Below are 24385 nucleotides of genomic sequence, written 5' to 3' on the forward strand. Positions count from 1 at the left end.
ACGTGACGTTTGACTTTAATTGGCTGACAATTTCACTCCAGGGGGAGGGAATGAAGATCCATAAACCTCTGCATCTCTGAACCCAAACGTATGTTCTCTCTTCGATCCCTGTAAGTCAGAAGAAATCTATCACACACTTAGTTCTCTCATTCTCAAGTCTTCTCTCTCTTCTCTCCCGTTCCTGTTTGGGTGGAACCCCTGGATGGCCGTCACTGGTGCTCTGGTGGTCCTCGGGTGATCTGTCTTCCAGATGTAGCGGATTAGAGCCGCAGAAGGCCGCCAGTGGACTCACCTCACCTGCTTTTTTTTTTTTTGGGCTGTCTTATTTTGGTTGACTACTCAATATCGGACGATAACTGATATGGAGAGTCGTAAAAATGAACATTGTGTCCGCAGATTCGGAATATAACGTGGTTTGAGTGGTAACACAAAATATCATTCATATTAGAGTTGCCCGATACCACATGGTATAACACCCCGCGTGCCAAATCATAACCGTCGCTACTATACTAGAAATTTTACACGACGGTACTACCGTGGATTACTATACTACCGGTGCCAGTCTCCGCTACATAGCGGGCCCCCTTGCTTCTCCTCCGGCTCACTGCATGCTACTCCTTGTAAAACAAACCAACGTGGAACCGCACCGAACACACGCTGCTGAATGATTGGCTGTTTGCCTGTTACTGGTGACGTCCAGGGCTATGAAGGCCTGTTCCGCCACGTGGGTCCGGCCCGTCTGTTAGCTGATTGGTGTTTGTGTGTTTCTGCCGGCAAGAACAACACTCGCAGACGACCGCTCCGCTTCCTAGAAAACCCGCTTCAAAACAAACAACCAAGCTAAGTTCTGTCTCGCCAGACACGAGACAAACACACTCACATGGCAGAAGCACCAGGCCCGAGCAGCGAGTTCTGCGTGGCGTCTTCGTCCGTGGCAACACTTATGCTTAAAAAACAAAACGTCGTTGTTTCACAAACTAAAACTTGACCAAATACATTGCAGTTATAAAAATAATAATAAAAAAAAAGGGCAGTATCGCGATATACCCGGAACCGCTATACTTTGTCTGGTATAGTTCGTGGTCTCTCTTTGGTTATCGTGGACAAACTCTATTCATATCTTATGATGACACTCTGTAAACACACCCACATGAATCGTTAATTCATGTACCTTGTACTTACTCTGCAGATCAGCAGCAACATTCAAGTGTTAAAGTTATAATCCAGTAATATAATTATTAATATAGTATGGTATAATTATGTACAGTGGTCCCTCGCTATATCACGGTTCACTTTTCGCGGACTCGCTGTTTCGCAGATTTTTATCAGTGTAATTTTGCATGCTTTTTTTTTTTTTTACAGCGTACTGTACAGTATGAGCGCGCATTGTGTTCTGCGTCCTAAATTGGCTAAGGGAGAACCGCACTGCGTCCTGATTAAGGAAGTACTGTACAAAATGCGTGTAAAAAGCTGTATAAAAGTGTGTGGTTAGGGGTTTTACAGCCTTAAAACATGTATAATAATTGTAAAACTTACTTCGCGGATTTCGTTTATTGCGGGTTATTTTTAGAACGTATCCCCCGCGATAAACGAGGGACCACTGTAATACAATTTATTCTGAAATGGGCCATTCTGCACTTTTATGTGTATTTTGACGCTAAGGTTTTGTATAAATATAATTTTTTTTACAATAACAAACCCTGTTTCATTGAAATATATTGTTAATGTAATGCAGCAACTGAAAAGCCCCCTCCAGCATTTCTTCCAAAGTTAACTGAGATTTTTAAATAAATTTTAAAAAATCTGAGTATGAAGGGTCCTCTTCCTCGATGGATCGTCCCTGTTGAGCAGCAGCAGATTGTGCAGTAAGCAGTGTCCCAGCAGCTTCTGTTCTTCTCATAAAGTGCACAGACGTCAGTCAAGATGAGCTCACCGAACAGGAAGAGGCTCCTAAACTTAACTATATATCACTGCAACAAAGTGAAGAGAAGAGCGACTGAACGCATGCGTTCCTCTCTGTCTGTCTGCAGCACAGCAGCCTTACAGTTGATAGGCTGTAACTAATAACGTGCAACCAATCATATGTTGCTGTGGGTGGGATATTGAGTGAGCATACGGAGTGGCGGGAGGTGGCTGTATCAGAGCCAAAGTAGCACATTTTTTCAATTCATTTATTTTATCAGTAATCAGATTTTTTTTATTCTGATGATTGTAGAATATCAGAGCTGATAACTGTACAAAACTCAGAAATGTGTTTACTCTGTATGGGAAGGAAAAGCTGTAAACACTCAGAGGCTGGAACTGTTCAAGGTCCAGTCATTATTCTTATTTCCATCTGATTATATACTTAAAACATACTCATGAATATTCCATTTCTGCCATGTTACAGATAGATCCTCCTAAGTCTGCCACACAGTGTAACCAAATAATGACTGACACCCTGTCAGTTGGAGCATTCATTAATTGACTGTCCCGAAGAAGTTGCCCTTTTGTTTTCAATGTTGTTGCACAAGTGTTGTCAGAATGCCTCTGTGCAGCTCGTTCATGTGTGCTTGCTTGTATCGGTTTTCTTTTTAAAAAAGCTGATGTATTGTTAACCATTGTTTTATTTTATTCTGCCTTCATAGAGCACTTTGTGACAATGATTTTTGAAAAGAGCTCTATAAATTATGACGACGACGACGACGACTGTTGACTTTATACAGAAATGCTCAGAGCCTATACTGCATATATTTCTGGACCATTAATGAGAATCCGTTCCCTCTTGGTAGCCGGGCTTTGCTGTATTCTCCAACCTGATATCATTATGTGGCGCCAGCAGGCCTGATCCTGCTGTTAGAACCGAGCCTGTAAAAGCACTGGATCATTCAGCCATCCCAGTTAAGTCACTCTGGTCTTAATAAGCATCAGACAATGAATGGAGGTCACATCAGTTTTGGTGTAATAAATAAAAATATGGAGGCGATGAGGTGAAAGGCATCAGGGCGTGTAATAACAGACGTGTAGTGTTATATAGATTTTAAATTTGGTTAAAATGCTGCAGCCTAAAGTTATAAAATCCCATCAATGCATTATATATGAAGGGAAAACATTTCTGTGCAGTGTGCTCCAGTGTAAACCCATGACAGAGAATATTTAATGTTCCATGCACATCTGATTTAGATTTTCTATAAACACAAGCTATCAACTGGAAAGACTTCAATACAGCATCCTTGTGGTGAATGGTGGATGGGAAACAAGTAGGGCTGCCACGATTAGTCGATTAGTCACGATTATGTCGTCGACAACTAATTTAGTAGTCACTGCCGCGTCTGCCTTTGTCACATTTTAACACACATCTTTGTCGCAATTTTAACCAATCACCGCGATTTTTCCGCAACTTCCGCGCAGGGTCAGGGACGGCCGCACGGTGTGGGAGGCTCCCCTCGTGGGACCTCTCCCGGCGCTGACTGACCCCCGCCGGGCGCATTTCCTCCGCGGCGGTGCGTCGTGACCGGCTCTGGGTCGGCTTGGAAAGGCTCGAGGGCAAAGGTGGATCTATTTCGCGTGATCGTGGTTTCTATGGGAACCTGCACAGCGCGTGCTGCCACTAGTCAAACAGGCTTCCCGGTGCGTTGCGTAAGCGTGGCATATTTGGTCCATCCTGCACGCGACTTCAAACCCCACCGGGAGTGTTTCAGAAGCTGCGTTTAGCCCTCCAGACTTTGTTTACTTGCTCAGATTAGATTAGATTTTCAGATCAGATTAGATTTCCCCGGTGTATGTTCTTCTAAACATGCTTCTACATGTGTAAATATGCTATGTAGTTAATTAGTTTCGCTTTATTTTGTTATGTACAAAAAATGGGTCATATTAGACCCTGAATAGTATGTAAGGGTTAATGAGTAATGAAATGTTGGGATAATCCTTGTATGTACTTAAGTTCCCAACTTCATTGTAAGATTCATTTAAAGCTTTAGTTAATAAAATGATCAAATTAATTCAGTTGCTCTCATAATCTGTCTTTTTTTTGCACGGGAAAAAATGTGCCACATTGGCTGGTAATATAGAGCCCTGTTAAAGGGTTAATGAGCTATCATGTTAATTGTTTTTATTTTCAGTTAGCTCATACTTTAAGCTTAAAGCTAATGATCTGATCAGCTGCATGCTGGTGCGACAAACTGTATGTTTTACAGTCAATTTATGTATGATCGACTAATCGAAAAAATAATCTGTGATTAGTCGACTATCAAAATAATCGTTTGTGGCAGCCCTAGAAACAAGCCGCATAAAGTATTTCCCATCAGTTTGATGTAAGGGTGTGAATATTCCACAGCGTGAATTGAACTGAGACCTGATTTCAGGTGATGGAAGGTAAACACATCTGGATGTGTGAGTACATTAAAGTGATCAGAATCCAGCTTGAATCATATTTCGATGACACGGTCTGAATGTGATGTGAATGTTAACAGAGGCAGTGTTTCCTGTGATGTGTAGCCCAGGCTTGATCCTTCTGCCTGAATGCTTAATTAACCTTAAAGCAGTGTGTAATTAATGAGTCTTTAGAGGGCCTTTACACAATCCTCTGCACACTCAGGAGACGGCAGGCTGTATGTGGCTTTACGCCCTCAGAAGATATTGAACTAAACTCACTGTAACTCTTCTATGTGCAGCTTTGTGTATGACACAAAGCTAACCGATTAGTTTTGGTATGGTAATTAATTCGGCTGATGATTTTGGTCTCTGAAGGAAGTTTCTTTCCGCCCTCTCCACCTTTGCTCTGCCTGTCAATAAGTCAAGGATCCACATGCACATTGAGGTGTTTAGTTCCAGGTCCTTGAGCCTGGAGGGTACTATGGTGTTGATGCTGAACTGTAGACAATGATGGTGGCAGGATGGTGTGGGGGATGTGATCTATGGGTGGGATGGTAACACGCTGTCTTGGGTCCAGTGCTCTGGGTAGTGAGGAGTAGATGCAATCCTGACATTTGACACGGAGGAGGGGGTGGGCTTGTAATCTTGCTACATGTTTCTTGTGTTACTCTTCTGGAATTGTAGTTCCACTTTATTCCTGTAGTTCTTTTTACCTCGTCCTACTTTACTGCTCTTCTTATACATCCACTGATGCACTGATGTCCTCAGTGAAAGCACAGGAACTGCAAATGCCCTCAGTGATATCAGTGGCACTTCCTGTGTTGGCTTGATTTCAGCCATGAAGGTTGCCGCTAGTATCAAAGGCATTGATTCAACTTTAATCTTCTGAAGCTTTAAGTGTGTGTGTGTGTGTGTGTGTGATTAGGGTCTGTAAAGCTGCTCAATCCCCCCCGTGTGTTTGTCTGCCCACTGAGCTCTGTGTCACAGGCTCTGAACTCTTAGTCTCTGTGGGAGTGGATTAGATCCAGACAAATTCCTGTTCAGACAGTATTTGACCAAAGCTCCTCAGCCGTGCCTTACAGATACAACTCCAGCTGTTTGTCTCATCCACAAACATCTCCACCTCCAAATGTCTGTCACATATTTAGGGCCCGAGCACAGCGAGGCCCTATTGTATTTCGAACGCTGAACAACGTTTAAGAGTAAATCGCATTTTCCACAGCCCATATCCCCCCCAAAACTCACGAAAATTTGCCTACCCCCCCAATGTCAGGCGTAAAATGACGTATTTTGGAGGTCTCACACATGCACGCGCGCATACGCCTCCACAGCGCCACCTAGGTGCACGTTTTTGCCAGTGCCCCTCGCCACGGTTTCGCCCACGTGCACGAAACTCGGTGGGAGTATGTAACATGCCCAGACGCACAAAAAAGTCTCTTGGTGCCCCGGGCGACAGTGAAGCGTACGGCGTCCAATTTTGCTCAGATTTGGCCTTTTCCCGTTTTTGCCTCATTTCCAGGGGTCGCATTTGAACGAACTCCTCCTAGGGATTTCATCCGATGTGCTTGAAACTTGCCGTGTGTGTTCTCAAGGCCTCGACAATGAAAAGTTATCAAAATCACAACTTTTCATAAAAGGGCGTGGCCGTGACGGCTCGTCAAAGTGGACGATGTCGATTTTTTCACGAAAAAACAAGACTCCATTGACTTTTGGGCTGATTTTCGGGCAAAAGTGTGCGGCTATCATATACTTTGTCAGAGCTGTCTGAAACTTATTGGGGTTGTTGAGAGCAATATTATGCACAATTCGGCTGCATAATTAATGAGGGGGAGGGGCAAAAGCGCTCTATAGCGCCCCCTTGAATTTTTCAGTGGAACAGCCCCGCCACAGTTTTGGACACAGAGTCACGAAACTCAGCCGAATTGTAGAACATGCCAGGACCTACAAATAACTCTCTTGGAGCAATAAGCCACAATGAACAGGAAGCGAGATATCGCTGCCGATTTTTTCACAAAAAAACAAGACTCCATTGACTTTTGGGCTGATTTTCGGGCAAAAGTGTGCGGCTATCATATACTTTGTCAGAGCTGTCTGAAACTTGTTATGATTGTTAACAGCAGTATTATGCACAATTCGGCTGCATAATTAATGAGGGGGCGGGGCAAAAGCGCTCTATAGCGCCCCCTTGAATTTTTCAGTGGAACAGCCCCGCCACAGTTTTGGCCACAGAGTCACGAAACTCAGCCGAATTATAGAACATGCCAGGACCTACAAAAAACTCTCTTGGAGCAATGGGCTAAGATTGAACAGGAAGCAAGATATTTAAGAATGAAAATCGCAATTTTCTGTGTTTCGGCCTGGTTGAGAAGGGGTCATGTTTGAACGAACTCCTCCTAGGGATTTCATCCAAGTCCTTTCAAACTTGGTAGGTGTGTTCACATAGACTTCCGGACTAACAGTTATCAAAATGATGAATTTTGGGGAAACGGTGTGGCCATTTCCACATGCGCACATTTCGACGTGCGCGCATATGCGAGGGCCCGGCCATCGCTGCTTGCAGCTTTAATTATCAATCATATTAGTTTTAGACAGCGTATGAAAATGTGTCAAAGCCAAAAGGACATTTTTTTAACGGGGATATCTAATAGAACTGATTTTATTGTATCATACTGTTCACCTTTAAAACATAGCATGTCACTTTCAAACAAGTTTGTAACATTATAGTGCACAATACAATACATAGCTCAAGCTCAGAAAAAAGGGAACGGATGATAAACTCAAATGAAAAACAGCATGCATGCTTCAAGTTATTCTAAAATATTTGTGAGGCTATTGATATGGAAATCTTGATGAGTGCAGCTTTATCACTAACTCTTCATCACGGAGGCAGTGAATGTGAAAGATACAAGGTGTTTTTCAGAGATGTATAGTAACGAAGTGGAACTACTTAAGTACTGTACTTAAGTACTAAAATGCAGTATCTGTACTTTTTTGGAGTATTATTTTTTTCCCCAACTTCTACTTTTACTGCACTTTTACTTGTACTTGTACTTTTACTTTCAGTACTTGAGTAGCAATTTTTTACATACTTCTACTTGCAATACTTAAGTACAAAATTTTTTTGAATACTTTAGTACTTTTACTTAAGTATGGTGTTTAATGAACACTTCAACTTCTACTCAAGTCAGTTTTTTGATATAGCACTTGTACTTCTACTCAACTCCTTTACTCCAGTACTTTATACATCTCTGGTGTTTTTGTTGTTTGTTATTTGAAAGATATTTTTTTTTTTGTATTTCCACTTTTCCTAGATAGTGACAGCTGAAGAGAGGCAGGGATGTCTGCTCTCTCTACAGCTGTCACTGGAGAAGAACATGGCCTGCTGTGGTAAAGACTCAGACCTGCTAGTTGGTACACGCTCTGTTGGTGCCTAATGTTTTATCGGGGTGGTGTAGCTCCTCCACGGCCTTATATCTCTTTTTCTGTAGCGCTTTACCTTCATATCTCTTTACATCTGTCCTGGAATCATCATCTCCTTCACCTCAACAGCCCCTGTAACGAAAGAAAAGAAAGAGCTGTGTCTTCCATCTGTTTACCTCATTTTACACATTATGCAGACTTCTCTTATTTCACTGCGTGAAGCTCTGAAGCTGCTGTGCCCTGCAGAAGTTTTTTTTTTAATTTTTATTAAGTTTTTTTAAGCTCAGCTTCCTCAACATGCCTCGGTAACCTTACATGATGGTGATGGTGCCGCTGATGGTGATGAAACAGGGTTGTGTCTGACAGAGAGAGTGATGCATGCAGCAGGCCAGAGTACTGCACCACTCTGCTATCTGTCTACCAAATAAACTCATAAATCAGTTACGATTGATTCAGAACTCTGTTGCCCAGCTGCTCACTTAAACCAGATGGAGAGAACACATTAAACCTATTTTAAAGCTCTTGCATTGTCTCTATTCTAATTCTTCCGCTTGGTCGTGCAGCAGCCTCGACTGACACGCTGCAATGTCCAAACCAGGATGTTCCCTCAGGTCAGGTCTGACAGTACTACTTTTGTTGAGGCAGCTTTTAGTTTTTTGATGCTCCAAACAATCAGCCTGAGGAATGTCTTTGGGTTGTGGACAAAAAAAAGACATTTGATTTTGTGATGATGTCACCCAGGGCTTTGGGAAACGTTTTTCACCATTTATGTCATTTTACTGATCAAACCACTTCTTTATGCAGAAAATGATCATTGATAATTGTTAGTTGCAGCTCTGTGATCTTTCTGACTTTTCATTACACAATTGCTGAGAGACGCGCATGCGCAATACATTCCATTTCACGCAGCCCCGCTGACTAACAGGATAGTCCATACTCCCTCACGCAGCTGAAGAGTGAGGAGGTGTGTTCAAAAACAGTGAGTGAGATTGAAAGCGAAGGAGAAGAATCCAACGAGAAACAGCAGCACATAAGATTTGCTACAAGGTAATAGCTGCTCCTCTTGGTAACACTACACATTTATTCAACCATCTCAAACAAAAGCACAAAGTCACTCACGACGAATTCATAAAGAAACAAAAAGACAAAGCCAGTGCCACAACCAGCAAGATGTCAACACAAACTCAGTCATCGATCACAGACACATTGTTTAATGCGACTCCTTATCCGACAAGTTTGGAGAGGCACAAGACTTTAGGCTATGTTTACACATAGCCGGGTATGTTGAGAAACAAATATTTCCCTCCCGTTTTCCAAAATAACATCGTGCACATAGCATCGTTTTCAAAAAAGTTTTCGTTTACATCAACCCGCATGAATACACCATCGAGCGCCATCATAACTACGCCAAGCCTATGGGCGGCTGCTTCCATGATCATCGTCGTAGCAAAAGGTAAACACTGGTCGCACTTTTGGCATCAGCTGCCTTCCGCCATGTTTGTCAATGTGCATGTTGGGCTGCGAGTGTGTCGCGCACATACATATCATAAATGTACACATAAATGTCATCAATGGGAATTTATCGTTTATATCATGGGATGACATATTCTTACTCTGGGGAATGTTTTTGAGGATATATTGTAAATGACGAGATATCGTACATTCCTAGTTGAAGTACTTTGAATGTGATATCATAAAACCACATTTATTAGGGATGCACAAAAAAATTCGGCCACCGAAAATGTTCTGCCGAAAATGGCCCAAAAGACCCACATCACTTAAAACAACACGGCCGAAACAGAATTGTGGTGACGCAAGCAGGAAGTGCAGAGTCAACATGTCTGCGGTGTGGATGTATTTCAGTATCTTGTAGCAAACGTTATTCCGTTAATTGCAGCACTGAGGCGTCTTTTAAGTAGGGATGCACCGAATATTCGGCAACCGAAAGTATTCGGCCGAATACTGCAAAAAATGCCACATTCGGCTTTCGGTGAAGTGGCCGAATAGTGGCATGACGCAATTGATGCAATGAAACAACGTGCGCGGTAATCTGACCAGGGTTGCTGATTTTTTTTTTTTCTCATTCACACACAATAAACCCACGATGCAGGATATAAGAAAAACACAGGCAAGAAATACATCATACACTGCTCTTTAGCAGAGCTATATACTTCTCTCTACATTATGGCGTCTCACACATGCGAGGCGCGTTCAATGACCGTCGGATTGACTATGACGCGTTCATGAACGTGGGACAAATGGAAATTCACCGGAAATATACAAAAACTAAAGAGTATTTCTTTCAAGAACAAATTAACAGTGATTAAAACAACATGGGCTTTCTAACAATATAAATGAAATAATAACTATACTAACTGGAAATTCTACTGGAATATTTGAAGGATATTAAATAAACATTTACTTTCTTTGAAAAAACATGTCTACAAATTTATTCTAGGCTATTTATGCAATAGTAAAAAAAAAATAGTGAAAATTTTAACAACCGCATTTCATTTTCGGTTTCGGTATTCGGCCAACCATTTAATTTTTATTCGGTTTTCGGCTGAAATTTTCATTTCGGTGCATCCCTAATATTTATACAGCTTATCCAATAAATTCTGACGGTTTTGAAAGTCAGTGAATATATTCCAGGTAAATGTTATTTTTCAGTGCAGAAGCATCACTGCTCATGTTTGGGACGTATAAAGGGCTTTCCTCAGATGTCCTGTGATTTGGTGTGGAAACTCGGCTATTGATATCATCCAATCCAGAGCGTCGTACAACACTCTGATGTGAGTGTAGTGAAAGTGTCTCCTTGGCTTCAGGCTCCCATCTATCACCCTCCCAGTCATCCCCTTCACACTCCCCTCTGTCTTTCTATTGAATAAATGATGGTAATGTGATACTGCACTAACAGCCTGTGCTGAGGTGGACACTGACACTGATACTACACACACACAAAGACAACACACACACACAACTTCCATCTCTTTTCAATGTCCACGCTGTCCTTGAAGCACAAACTCGTTCCCTCTGAGTGTGAGCATGTTTGAGTTTCTGTGCATTTCTGCTGGCATGTAGGGTTTACGTGTGTGTGTGTGTGTGTGTGTGTGTGTGTGTGTGTGTGTGTTTGAGAGAGAGATAGTCATGGTTCAGGAATGTTATGTATGGTTTGCTACAGCGGAGCCTCTCACTGCAATAACACCTGGGGCCCCATGGGAGATGAAGTTCTCTCGTTTGATATGGCTGCTCAGACGTGTGTGTGAGATGGAGTGAGTCTTTTACCCAGCAGGGTGTCTGTGCTCTTTAAGAGGAGACACTCCAGGTGAACACGGTATAAACATGAACTAACAGACATCTCCATGAAACTTCCTCAGTACTGACATTACGACAAGTGATCTGTTTCACAAAGCGTCTATCTCTGACATCCTGGGTCATTTCCAACCCATTGTAACTGCATGTTAATCAGTAGAATATTAATGACTTTGTGGCCTACAGACGATGAGCTGTCTGCAAATCAGCTGATCAGCCGAATCTTCTATGCAGGATGAGCTGTCTGCAAATCAGCTGATCAGCCGAATCTTCTATGCAGCGGTCCCCAACCACAGGGTCATTCCAAACCGGGTCGTGACATTGGGGGGAAATTTAAAAAAAAAAATCCAAAAAAAAAGGAAAGAGAGAGAGAGAGAGAGAGAGAGAGAGAATTAAAAAAAATAAAAAATGGGTTAATTTTTCATGTTAGATAAGCCTATGCGTGGACGCTGCATATTGCATTCGGAGGCCGAAAGCACGTTTTAGTTTTTTCAATGATGACTGTCCCCGCCCTCAACACCCCCGGGCCGCGGACCGGTACCGGTCCGTGGATCAATCAGTACCGGGCCGCACAAGAAGTAATTAGTTATTTCTGTTTTATTTAATACGGTCATTTCGAAATAAAAAAACGTTTCAAAATAAAAGACCGCTCGACTTAGACTGGGACTATAATAAAGGGGGACTTACTACTTCATCCACAGTTGGTAGGAGAAGAAGAAAATATTACTTAATACTTAATATTTTCTTCTTCTCCTACCAACTGTAGATAGAGTAGTAAGTCCCACTCTATTATAGTCCCAGTCTAAGTCGAGCGGTCTTTTATTTTTATTAGTTAAATGTAAAATAATCAAAGCTCAAAACTACACTGATCGATTCCTCGGTGGTTAGTTTTCACTTAAAACTCTGTGAGCTCACGGTCTCTGCTTCAGAACTCTGAGGTCAGTATTTTTCTTTAAATCCAGTTTGTTGTTTGAATAGAGATCAGCATGAGCTAATCATTTCACATATTTGAAATTCAGAAAGAAAGTTGAGATAGCCATATAAAAATCAGCTTAAGCTCATACTGCTGCAGCCCGCCACTCCTCCTAATGGGAGGAAAATTACTTGTGCATATAGAGTAAGGAGATGTGGTAACAAGATAACGATCAATCATCACAACGGTCATCGAACACAAATCAAATGAAATGTTTAAATATGCAAATGATTTAAAATGATAAATAATATTGATTATATGTATTTCAGACATTTCCAGAGCAGAAATGTGAACATTAAAATTCCCGGGCTCAAAATCAATGTTGACAGATTAGAGTTAAAGCTTTTTACGAGGGAATTTTAGATTTATTTCCCTCAATAAATCTCACAACAGTCACAGAAATCAATTTTCTCCATGCTTGTTTATGAATCAGATGTTTATATTAATCAGGCTCTGAATGACATGAACAAACTCATCTGAAGAAAACAGCCTTTAAAGATATGGACTGTAAAATTCAGACCTTTGGAGACACTACAGGTGAATACGGTCAAAATTTGATATCACCAAGACAATTATTCATTTTAATTGCAGGTTTTTCTGACATGTTAAATTTGCAAATAAATATGCAAATGATCTAATGCTGACTTTTGGTGAAATAAAACAACAAAACTGACAGAAGACATGTCATGGAAGCAAAACTGGCTCTTAATCTGTGTGTGTGTTTCACACTGTTTCAAGCCTTCGAATTGGTATGGACGGGGTAAATGACAGCCCATGTGACTGACAGCTGTAATAATACAGTGCTGTCAGTCTGCACATACTCACCATTATGTTGTGGCTTGGTATGGTTGCCATTCTTTGGTTACCATGCCGCCAGAGTTTGCCATCAGCCGTCACTACACTGAAAGCAGCGTCTTATCAACTTCAAACAAAAGCTGCACATTGATTGGACTGAGTAACTCTTACTGGTGTGAGTCTAGTGATTGCATTGTCCGTTTGTCTGTCTGGTTTCTCAGCTGACACATATATCGAACATCAGCTCTGTTGTGTTGATCTCAGTCATCTGTTAAATACTTGATGAAATGGTGACAAAGATATTTGGCATAAACATAAACAAGTCATAAACATTGTTTTCGGTCCTGGTACATTACAAAGTATAGTATAGGTATATCAAATGTATTAAACAATTGAGTAAAGTCCATGTTTCTCACAGTGTCACAGAAGCACAGAAGACTTTTTTAGATGGAGGGAATAGAGTGTTGGAACACTTCCAGCGATTTATGTGCTCTCTCTAGAAAGGTCAGACTTTATTACTGCCGCCAAGTAAATACAGTGCACAGTGTCACAGCTATTGTATGCAGTACTTGAATAACCCAATGTGAAAACAAACCATCATGCTTTTTTTTGGAATCCAAACAGATAAATGTGTGTATATTTTCCCTGAGAATCCACCTATATACTCTGTCCAGAGGGAAGCTGAAGCTGAGCCATCACCTCCTTCTATAAAGTGGACAGGCACTTCAATTGCACTTGAGTAAGCACAAGAATGAGTCAGTTAAATACGAGCAGCGAAATCTAAAGTGTACGCCTGCACTGTGCTGTGCTCAAAAATAAGCCTGACTTTTGATATTTGGTCCTAGACATCCTTCAAAGGTCTTCCAAAGCTGACAGCTTTGCAAGACGGTGAAGTGACCTTACACATGCATGTGTGTGTGTGTGTGTTCAGGTGCCTGCATGTAAAATGATGAAATATGACTAAGTAAGTTTAGATGGAGTACTGGATGTATGTGTTTTAAGAGTTATCAGCCAGCAAAACACTGCACAGCTGTTACTAATACTGTGAGAAAAAGATTTTACAACTCGCCAAACTCATCCTTTTATTATCCACCCTGACAGTTGTGAGGCAAAAGGTATGTTTAAGCTACTAATCTACCTGGAATGTTTGTGCGTGTGACAAATACGAGCAGTGACCCAGCTTTGAATCAGTTGATCACTCCGTACAGTACAGGGTTAAGTCCAGTAGTCGTGAGTTATGATTAAAAACCTGGCAGTTATTTTTCATTGCTTCTTTGTTACAGCTAAGATTTCTCCGATCTTTTACTCTGATAGCGTAATTAACATAATTCTGCATGATGAGGTGCCTCACATAACAGATTGTATACAAGCCTGCATATAGATGGATTTCCTCCCTCCCCCAGTTCTCCAGCTCTGCTTTGATGTTTGGAAATCTCCCACTGGCTCTGTTTCAGGAACTCTCCAACTTGGAATGGGCGGAGGTTCAATGTAGAAGTTTGGAGCCAAAGCTGAAATGATTAGGCTTGAATTAGAGCTAGAGAATTGTCCTGTCAGCCATTTTTAATATAATGGGACAGGACTGCCCTTATAGGCTTTGTTCTGCACATCAGTGCAGTGTTACTCTTTGTGAAGGCTTCTCAGTTCGACAGAAAATGGCATGGATTTGTGAACTGATTCAGGGATGAATGTAAGTATTTTTATTGAATTAAGACCTCTAATGTTTCATCTTTGCGAGTCACGTGTTCTGTGGACCACGTCAGACCTTGTTATTCCGATAACTATGATTCAGGGTTTCCCACGGGTGCTTGAATTCCTTGAAAATGCTTGAATTTCAATTCAGTGTTTTCAAGGTTGTGAAAATGCTTGAATTTTTTTGTGAAGTGCTTGAAAATGCTTGAAATTTGTGTGATGTCTATCTCAATAAACCAAAGAGAAAACAAAAATGTTTCCTAAGCGGCTACGCGCTTGATCCGATGCCTTTACATGCAGAACTCAGTTATCATACTCGCTTGGTGTTCTGCCGAGAAATAACAGTAGACTACTATCGACACCTGATACATTACATTCCAGTAAATCATGAGTGTCTCTTGTCTGTGTTTTGTCTTCCTGGGGCTGGTACAAAGCAAAGCATACTGGTTGATCATCAAGCAGCACTAGCATGTATCTTGTTAATGGACAGGGGCAGTAAGTGTGGATTGGGTCTGTGTGATGGTCCTTGCTGTGAAAGGTTTCCACACACTGAAAAGAAATCACTCGTCTGCTGATAGACATACTTTAGCCCCCTTCAGGCATTTGTCACTGTTATTGCGCTATGGTAGTTACACAATACACCGCTCACAAGCTGAGAAGACAAGCCACTTCACAATTAGTTAAAAATCAAAACAGTCAATCTACCACCATATGAAATAATGCTAATTAGACCCATATTATTATGCCATACAGTGGCACCGCTGCGCTTCCCATGACCATCATGGCAAACACAACTAGTAGGCTACCTATTTAAAGGTGCTGGAAAAATAGAAAAAATGGTGCTTGAAGGTGCTTGAAAAGTGCTTGAATTTGTTCATGAAAAAGGTGTGGGAACCCTGTATGATTTCACCAAGTGCAGTTCATGAATCGGTCTCTGTTGTAGGTTGTCTTTCTCGTGCTCTGCATATTTCTGCAGTGCATCATGTTAGGGTTGACTGCTTTAGCCAGGACACTAAATTGATCTTTATCCAGAATCAAAGGGAAAGGGACATAGCTGTGACAGATTAGGCCTCTGTTGAAAGTCCAACTTCTAAGTGTTGCATATTGGAACAATGTTGCTTTCAGATCACAGCTCAGAAGGTGGAGTTTCTCATGTTCAAACCACTGCTATTTCAAATTAGGCCCATGCTGACATTTTTGACAGAGACTTTTTAAAGAACTTCTTTTTACAGTTATACAATCCGACATTTTACAGCTAAATGACCTCAAATATATTTTTGTACCACAATTTCTTGCGACTCTTCAACATATACTGTACTCCTGATGTTAAATGAAGTGTTGTTATGTAGCGTTTTACAACCACTCAAAGCACTTTTTTTTACATTACGAATCTGTTTGCACATCCACATATTCATACACTGACAGCAGAGGCTGCTAGGTGGCAACTGCTCATCACGCACAGAGCCTTCGGGAGCAATTTGAAGTTAAATATATTGCCCAGGGACACTTTATCATGCAGACTAGAGCAGCCTGGAACCTGATTAGGAGACAACCCGCTCTACCTCCTGAGCACCAGCCGCCAGTAATACCATATTACCAGTACTCGAGTTGAGGGGGGATGGAGGGGGGGTGGCATCCCCCCTGGGGGAAAAATGGTCAAAATCATCCCTCTTCTAAAATGGTCATCCCTTCTTCCATCCCTTATGGCATTTTATCAATGCATGTGAAAATTACTTATATTTAACACTGGAAATAGAATTACCGTTCGACATTTAGGGGGGCTTTATGATAATCAGTCTATTACCTATGTCAGCGGTTTTCAAAGTGTGAGGCGCGCCTCCCTTGGGGGGCGCCAGAAGACTTCAGGGGAGGCGCGGCGGGGGAAAAAATAAAAATATATCTTACAAAGATATGTGTCTCATCACTGTGCGATGAAAACTCGGCCAGCTAGCCCAGAAAGAGTAGCAAAAAAAATCCACAAAATGACACAGTATGTCTTATCTTTGCTGTTTCGTGTCAAAAGTTTTATTCCAGCGTGAAGAAACGCTGCTAGTGTCTCCTGCTATGTCTCTGCTTTAGTTTGAATCAGTCACGAAGCTCCTGGTTGTTACATAAAGACAAAGAGGCTTTGACAGTGAAGTGAGACCTCCTGCTGCGATATACTACCTTTGGGTTTACTTCATTCTGGATCGTCATTGGTGGGTCAAAGGTGAATGTGGGCGGTACTAATAGATTCTCCTGACTCTGATTGGTGGACAGGTGACAGGTGTCAATCATCCACACACTGTGTTGTGTTGGCCTTAGCAGCACCGCTAGCTGCTACCTGCTGCTTCGTATTCTTTAATACCGCTTGTTTCAAACATCGCGTCGTCTTAAAACTTGAAGTCTGCTTTCCTCCTCCTTAAATTGTGTGTGTTTTTTTTTTTTTTTTATGATTTAGGATTTGCCATGTCTAGTAAGTCACCCTAAAATTGACTAGAATGCAGGAAATTGCATCTAAGAAATACAAAATTTTCCCCCTGCTGGAAAATATGTCACATAAATGAAAAATTTCACCATCCCCCCTGGTTTCATTTTACAACTCGACTACTGCATATTACAACCAACTTCTCAAAATAATCTAAAGCACAGTCTTTCATTTTAACCCATCAGTGGCTATACATACATACATACAATACAGTGAGGTCTGAACATGTTTGAATACAGTGAGGTCTAACATAACACATTGAGATGTTGTACTGGAATCTGTCATTTTGCATTTTGCAAAATCAGCGGGATTCTTCTTTGGGACTGTGAATGTCTGTACCAAATGTCATGGCAATTCATCCGAAAGCTGCTGAAATATTTTATTCTTAGCTCAAAATGAGGCTGCACAAGGAGTGAAACCCCTGGCAGTGACTTTCCCCTCACTCAGTACATCACCGCCACTCCTGTTTTCAGCCTTGTGTCCCACTGGACCTGCAGACTGCACACAGAGAGAGGCATTCCCCTCTCCTTGTATCATCAGGCACTGATGCAACTCAACAGGCCTCACGCCCAGTCACATGGGGGGAGGAGGAGGAAGAGGAGGAAGGACTTTCAAACAGGCTTCCCACTGAACACGTGTAGCTGCTTTCAGATATGATGTGGAGCCATATTTACCTGATGACAGCCTTTTATCATTGCGTGGTCACACCGATACACATGCTTCTACTAGTAAATAAGTGAAATGGTGAGTGCTCACTGAAAGCACTGATAGTGACAAGTGAATGGTGTCCGCGAGTCAGATAGCAGCGTGATCTTTCTTTTCTTTCACTGTGTGGTTGAACCTTCTAGACCCAGCCAATCCCAGTAAGCTGGAGTTCTCCAGAGCTGGTTCTCATTTAGAGAAAAGAGCACACATGCTGACTCACTTCGACCCACACATTTGGGTGTATACACACACACACACAAATGTTGGCGAGCAGTGGGGGAAATCTTTTTGTACCACCATGCTGTGTCTTTTTACGGTGACATTCACATAAATCATGGCTGTGAACACACAATAATCCCTCTGTCGCTCAGGATATCTGCTCACACCCTGACTGTCACACACAAGTGAGATAAAGTGTTCACAACACAGAGTCTAGTGTTGTTGTTGATGATTTGTTTGAATATAGTTGAAGTTTGGGCTGTGTAGCATATGGTCAGCGAGGGCAGATGTTCTGTCAATGGGTTTATTACCGTGTAGTCTGACCGGCTGGCTGGCAGCGTGTTTTATGGGCCCTGTGAAGACAGAGGGTGGGTTCACATGGAGGTTGGGCCCAGAAGGAGACAGAGTCAAGCAGAGAGCAGGACAGTGAAAAAGGAAAAACTTTCCTCATGTAGATCAGCTGCCTGACTTAAAGAACGATTTGATTTTGATCAAATAATTTTGTATTCCTTTTCTTGTAGAGTGCCACAGAGATGAAAATGTTCTGATTGGCTGCAGTTCAGCTTGATATACTGTGGCCCCATCAATCAGCTCAATGATCAACTGATCCAGAGTAAGTGGTGGCTTGATTACCCAGCCAGAGACATCAGTCACTGTGCTGGCTGGAGGTGCAGCAGGGAGGGGCAAGGTGATGAGAGAACCAGGGAGTCAGACTGTATGAAAAAGTGCTGTATTTCATTCAGATGTGTTTCAGCACCAGAGATGTATAGTAACGAAGTGGAACTACTTAAGTACTGTACTTAAGTACTAAAATGCAGTATCTGTACTTTTTTGGAGTATTATTTTTTCCCCCAACTTCCACTTTTACTGCACTACATATTTTTGATGAATTTAATACTTTTACTCCGATACATTTTTCATGTGCTGAATCGTTACTCGTTACTATTGTAGCGTCCAGCCGGACACGTGATGAATGACAAGGCGATATTGAACAAACTGCATTTATTGCTGAACGGTTTGGTTACACGACTCGGTTACTGTCGGCCGTAACCACGCCAAAAAACCAACAGAACAGTCCCGGTCTCACACATCAACCTCGCTCGTGCGCCGTACGTCATACACCTGACACCCAGGTGTGCTCTCTCACCTGCTGCCCCGCCCCCTCGCTCTCGCATTCATTCAGACGCATTCACAGACCATGGGAAATCATAGAACTCTACCATGAACATTGTAACACTGTAACATTAGAAGTTGTGCCTTAATAAATATTTGAAATAATATAAACAACAGTACTTGTACTTGTACTTTTACTTGTACTTTTACTTTCAGTACTTGAGTAGCATTTTTTACATCTACTTGCAATACTTAAGTACAAAACATTTTGAATACTTTAGTACTTTTACTTAACAACAACTTCTACTCAAGTCAGTTTTTTGATATAGCACTTGTACTTCTACTCCACTCCTTTACTCCAGTACTTTATACATCTCTGTTCAGCACTGTGTTTTTAGAATTGACTCAGTTACATTGTATTTGCGATTTTAAAGCAATCTCCAACTAGGAATGTGCGATATCTCGTCATTTGCGATATATATCCTCAGAAACATTCCCCACAGTAGGAATATGTCATCCCACGATATAAACGATAAATTCCCATCGATGACCTGTATGTAGGATATGTATGTGCGCGACACACTCGCAGCCCAACATGCACATTGAGCAGTAAGGAGCTCTTTCCTCACACTTCGGTCGCCAATCAGACACTGGGTCAAACCTCCACAGACAGCCTGAAATGTCTCTGAAGCAGAGACTATCCAGGTGGATTCACGGACTAAACTCTGATCATCTACCTGTGTGTGTTCTCACTTTGTTTATTTCATGTACCAGCTTCTAAATCTGAGTCTGACTCGCAATTTACGCCGCAAAATATAATGACACAAAGAAGTTTGATTTGATTTGTGTTCGATGATTAGACAGCGAGCGAGCAGGAGAATGAGAGAAAAAGAGAGGGAGAAATAATCAGAGAAATAAAAAGTTATTTCCTGATTGTCTCACAGCGGTTACATTCAGCAGGTATAGACACGCCCACCACCACCTAGCCTTTATTATTGTTTTGGTGATAGATTCATAGTCAAAAAGATTAGGCTGAATTGGTGTTTATTTATCGTCATTTTTATTGTTACTGTGATAAATACCAGAAATTATCGGGATATTGCATATCCCTAATCTCCCGAGACCTGCATTGAAATGTAAGAAACACGTTGCACAGAATGTTATTCTCTTGTGGGGGGTCATGGGGTCAATCATTTCCAGTACTCCAGTCTGTCTTTTGCAGGTCTCCCAGAGGGAGTCCGAGATCCACTTAATGCTGCTCGAAATTGGCTTCTTCCTTACACAGTGCTGTTTTCTCAAGTACGGAAATGAGAAGAACACTGGGTTAAATGTGTATTTAGAAATGAACGTATAGTTTTAAATTCAGACTCTGAAACAACAACAAGAAGAAAAGAGAAATTATATTTTCATAAATGTGATCACTTACCTCCCTGACTGCCATGTTGGCCGCACTCCCTGACATTTTTAAAGACAGAAGATGTGCTCTGTTGGCCACACACCCATGTGTGTTACATCACCACAGAGTGCTTTTCACAGGACGTTAGGACTCAGATATGCTGCATGCATGGAGTTTGAAATAAAGGCCTCAGTCTCCCACAGAGGACAAATATAAATGCAGTTTCTCAAGAGGTTAAAGCAACCAGTGTCTCTGGTTAGAAAACACAACGATGCCAACTGCTGCTGATGAAAATTACACAGGGAATTAAAGCTGCAAGCAGCGATGGTCGGGCCCTCGCACATGTGCGCACGTCGAAATGTGCGCATGTGGAAATGGCCACACAGTTTCCCCAAAATTCATCATTTTGATAACTGTTATTCAGGAAGTCTATGTGAACAGACCTACCAAGTTTGAAGTGAATTGGATGAAATCCCTAGGAGGAGTTCGTTCAAACATGACCCCTTGTCAAATCAGGCCAAAAGTCAATGGAGTCTTGTTTTTTTGTGAAAAAATCGGCAGCGTCGACTTTGACGCACCGTCACGGCCACGCCCTCTGATAAAAAGTTGTGATTTTGAACTTTTCATTGTGGACGCCTTGAGAACACACACGGCAAGTTTCAAGCACATCGGATGAAATCCCTAGGAGGAGTTCGTTCAAATGCGACCCCTGGAAATGAGGCCAAAACGGGAAAAGGCCAAATCTGAGCAAAATTGGACGCCGTACGCTTCACTGTCGCCCGGGGCACCAAGAGACTTTTTTGTGCGTCTGGGCATGTTACATACTCTCACCGAGTTTCATGCACGTGGGCGAAACCGTGGCGAGGGGCACCGGCAAAAACGCGCACCTAGGTGGCGCTCTGGAGGCGTTATGCGCACATGCATGTGTAAGACCTCCAAAATACGTAATTTTACGCCTGACATTGGGGGGGTAGGCAAATTTTCGTGAGTTTTGGGGGGGATATGGGCTGTGGAAAATGCGATTTACTCTTAAAAGTCGTTCAGCGTTCGAAATACAATAGGGCCTCGCTGTGCTCGGGCCCTAATTATTCAATTCCTCAAATCTGCAGGCACGGTGATGAAGGTAAGAATTGAGAAATGAAGCACACAATTCCAAACATTCTGCCGTCTCAGCCTCTCAGCAGTGTTTACAGCTTTTCTCCAAGCTAATCTTTTCAAGATGTCATCATGAGTGCTGGGAAATCTTTTTTTTTTTTTTTTTTTTTTTTTTTTCACATTCTTGTTAAGGTTTATGGAATAAAAAGCTTTAATTAAAATAAAATCCTGACCCCAAGGTTGCCGCTCTTAATTCCAATAAATTGCTCTCTGCATAGTGTGATATGTTCGCTGTTGTTTAATGTTTCTGGAGGAGCTACAGTTTGAATGAACTCATCATTTTTTAAGATTTCATCATGTATCAGTGGAAGTGATGGCATAGTGTTACAAGCAGCAATATTATGTCATGACTTTTATTTTGATGAGGCCTTACAGTGAGAGTTCAGTGAGCTTAAACCACGCCGATACAAACAGCTTCTACGCACTTGTCTCTGTATAAGCAGTTGTACAGAATAATAACTGGAGTACACCTCTGTGCACTGATGAGTTTTATTTTTGCCTGCCCTATTTCCACACAGATGCTGGTGGTGCTAGATGGAGTTGCTGCACCAGCATCTTTGCAGACATAAAGATAGCCATGCTGGAAGTGAAATGTGGGGAAAAAGAAGAGACACACACATGCACTAGGGCACTGGAGTGGGGGAAAAACAGGAGTTCCAGTGCAGGTTAGTGCAGGCTAACAGGGAATGACACTGTGTTTTACACATTCCTACATGGATGTGTATAAATCTCACCGTGCTCGGTCCTGTCAGTTAAACACCAAAACACTAAGACACCCCTCCCTTCATCTGCTGCTCTGTGGCTGAGGAGCTGACGGTACCGGTGTGTTTATGACCGAAGGGGGAAGCCCTGTCAATAGAACCTCTCCATTACCATCTGACAAACAGCCCTCACCTCCTGGTAGCTTGTCTGTTTCCATAATGACTCTGATTTGGTCCAGTCACAGTTACAAAGTCTCGAACTGTCACATCAGTAGATTATTTACTTGCCATTAATGGCAAAGATTGAGACTACTGCTAAGTCTGTGCACCCAGTGAGTAACCTGGACATCTTTGAACATCGTGTCCAAGTCTTAATGCATGGTGTAACAACACTGTTGTTCACACTGATGAAGTGGGACGACTTATACCTTTTGTATTTATGGTCAAAAGGTCCTGAGTTCCTTAACTCTCCCATCTGTGGCACAGGCACTTATTTAAAATCACAAACTCGTTTATTTCGGCTGAGAACCCCATAAAGTTTACTTCTGTGATGTTCACTTGTACTGCAGTTCAGAGCGCCACGTGAGGCTGTACATATCCTGTTTCTTCTCTCTTCAGTGTGTTGGGGGGGTCATTTACAGTCATAATGCAAGAACATAGGTTTTATATTGTCGGAATACTTAATACTCAGGATTAAGATGAGGAAATATTTGGGTCAAAATATGGAAATTTTACAACAAGGTCTGTTTCAACATGTCTGAACACGTCTGTGGCATGACCCTCTGTCCCGCAATGTCCTGCTAACACAGCCCACTGTGACCTGTGTGTGTGTGTGTGTGTGTGTGTGTGTTATTCTGCGCTTCATTAGTGTGTTTAGTGTGGATACAGCATGTAAAGCCAGCTGCTTGTTTTATATGTCAGCTCTGTTCCACACTCCCAGGTGCCTCGCTTCTCTGACTTGGAAATGAAAAATGCAGTGAATACTAAGAGGATTGCTTTTTTTTGTGTGTGTGCGTGAGTGAGTGTAAGAGAGGGAGAATCCAGAGTATTTGGAGCAGATCTCGTCTCGCAGGTTCTCACAGATCGTGATCAGGGATTGCGGTTGCTCCTCCTGCGGTGGTCCTGTCCAGTACTGTTGAGTTGAGTTACATTCAGAGCTTGAAAGCTACGGTGGCCCTGAAGTGCAAAACACAACAGCAAATTCAAAAACACAGTAGCAAATCATAAAACACAATAGCAAATGTAAAAACACAATAGCAAATTCAAAAACACAATAACAAATCAAAAAACACAATAGCAAATCAAAAAACACAACAGCAAATTCAAAACGGAAAAGGTAGGTACCCTCGGGCGACATGACTCGTCGCTGATTGGACTGGTGGTCCGTCCTTTGAACTGGAAGGACATGGTTTAGATGTTTTCAAAATATGAGCGCTGTTAACTTTCTGAATTTGCTGTTCTGTTTTTTGATTTGCTGTTGTGTTTTGCACTTCAGGGCCACCGTAGAAAGCTGAACCTGATTGGCTCTGAGAAGCCGATGATTAGTTTTTGGTTTTAGAACTGGATAAAATCCTGTTGAGTTCTCTCCTTCACATTTCAGAGTCTTGTACCGGCAGTGAGTTGTTGCCTGTATCTGGTTGCAAAACAGTGTGTTGTTGTCGGATGATGTTGCATTGCATCCTGGTCCTTGCTCATCTCATTGAAATGAATGAGTGGGCAGTGTTTTTTTCACATAGTGAACATGGACATAGTCTTCAATGAAAGCATGTTAATGGATGCTGCGTGGCTCTTCATTCGGAGAAGGTTGGTGAACTGACCTGACTGGCATGATATTCTGAACACCGATTTGGATTCTTTTAAAAAACAGTCTGCGTGTTGCCCTACCTGACAGTTTGTTATCCCTGTCTCCGCTCTTTAAGCACGCTCTGTCATTATTAATGACTCATGGTGAGTTCATGCTGAGTCAGTTTAATAGCGTGCTTCATAGCAACGATCAAAGTGAGGGGATACCATATAAATGTCTCACTCACCACATCACATCGTCATGGTGACATCTCACTTACTCACACACACACATATATATGTAA

General features: G+C 42.0%; 1 protein-coding gene across 2 annotated transcripts in view; it reads left to right on the forward strand.

The window, feature by feature from the left end:
* Positions 1-24385, forward strand: part of ccdc102a (coiled-coil domain containing 102A) — an 84472-nt gene that overhangs the window by 8246 nt on the left and 51841 nt on the right. The window contains exon 2 of one of the 2 annotated variants that reach the window (XM_027281139.1): positions 22116-22262. The exons of the other annotated variant lie outside the window; for it this stretch is intronic. The gene's annotated coding sequence lies outside the window, so the exon portion shown is untranslated. The remainder of the gene's footprint in view (positions 1-22115; positions 22263-24385) is intronic. 2 annotated transcript variants of the gene reach the window in all.

The sequence above is a fragment of the Larimichthys crocea genome, chromosome VIII (genome assembly GCF_000972845.2).
Source record: "Larimichthys crocea isolate SSNF chromosome VIII, L_crocea_2.0, whole genome shotgun sequence".
Taxonomy (NCBI): domain Eukaryota; kingdom Metazoa; phylum Chordata; class Actinopteri; family Sciaenidae; genus Larimichthys; species Larimichthys crocea.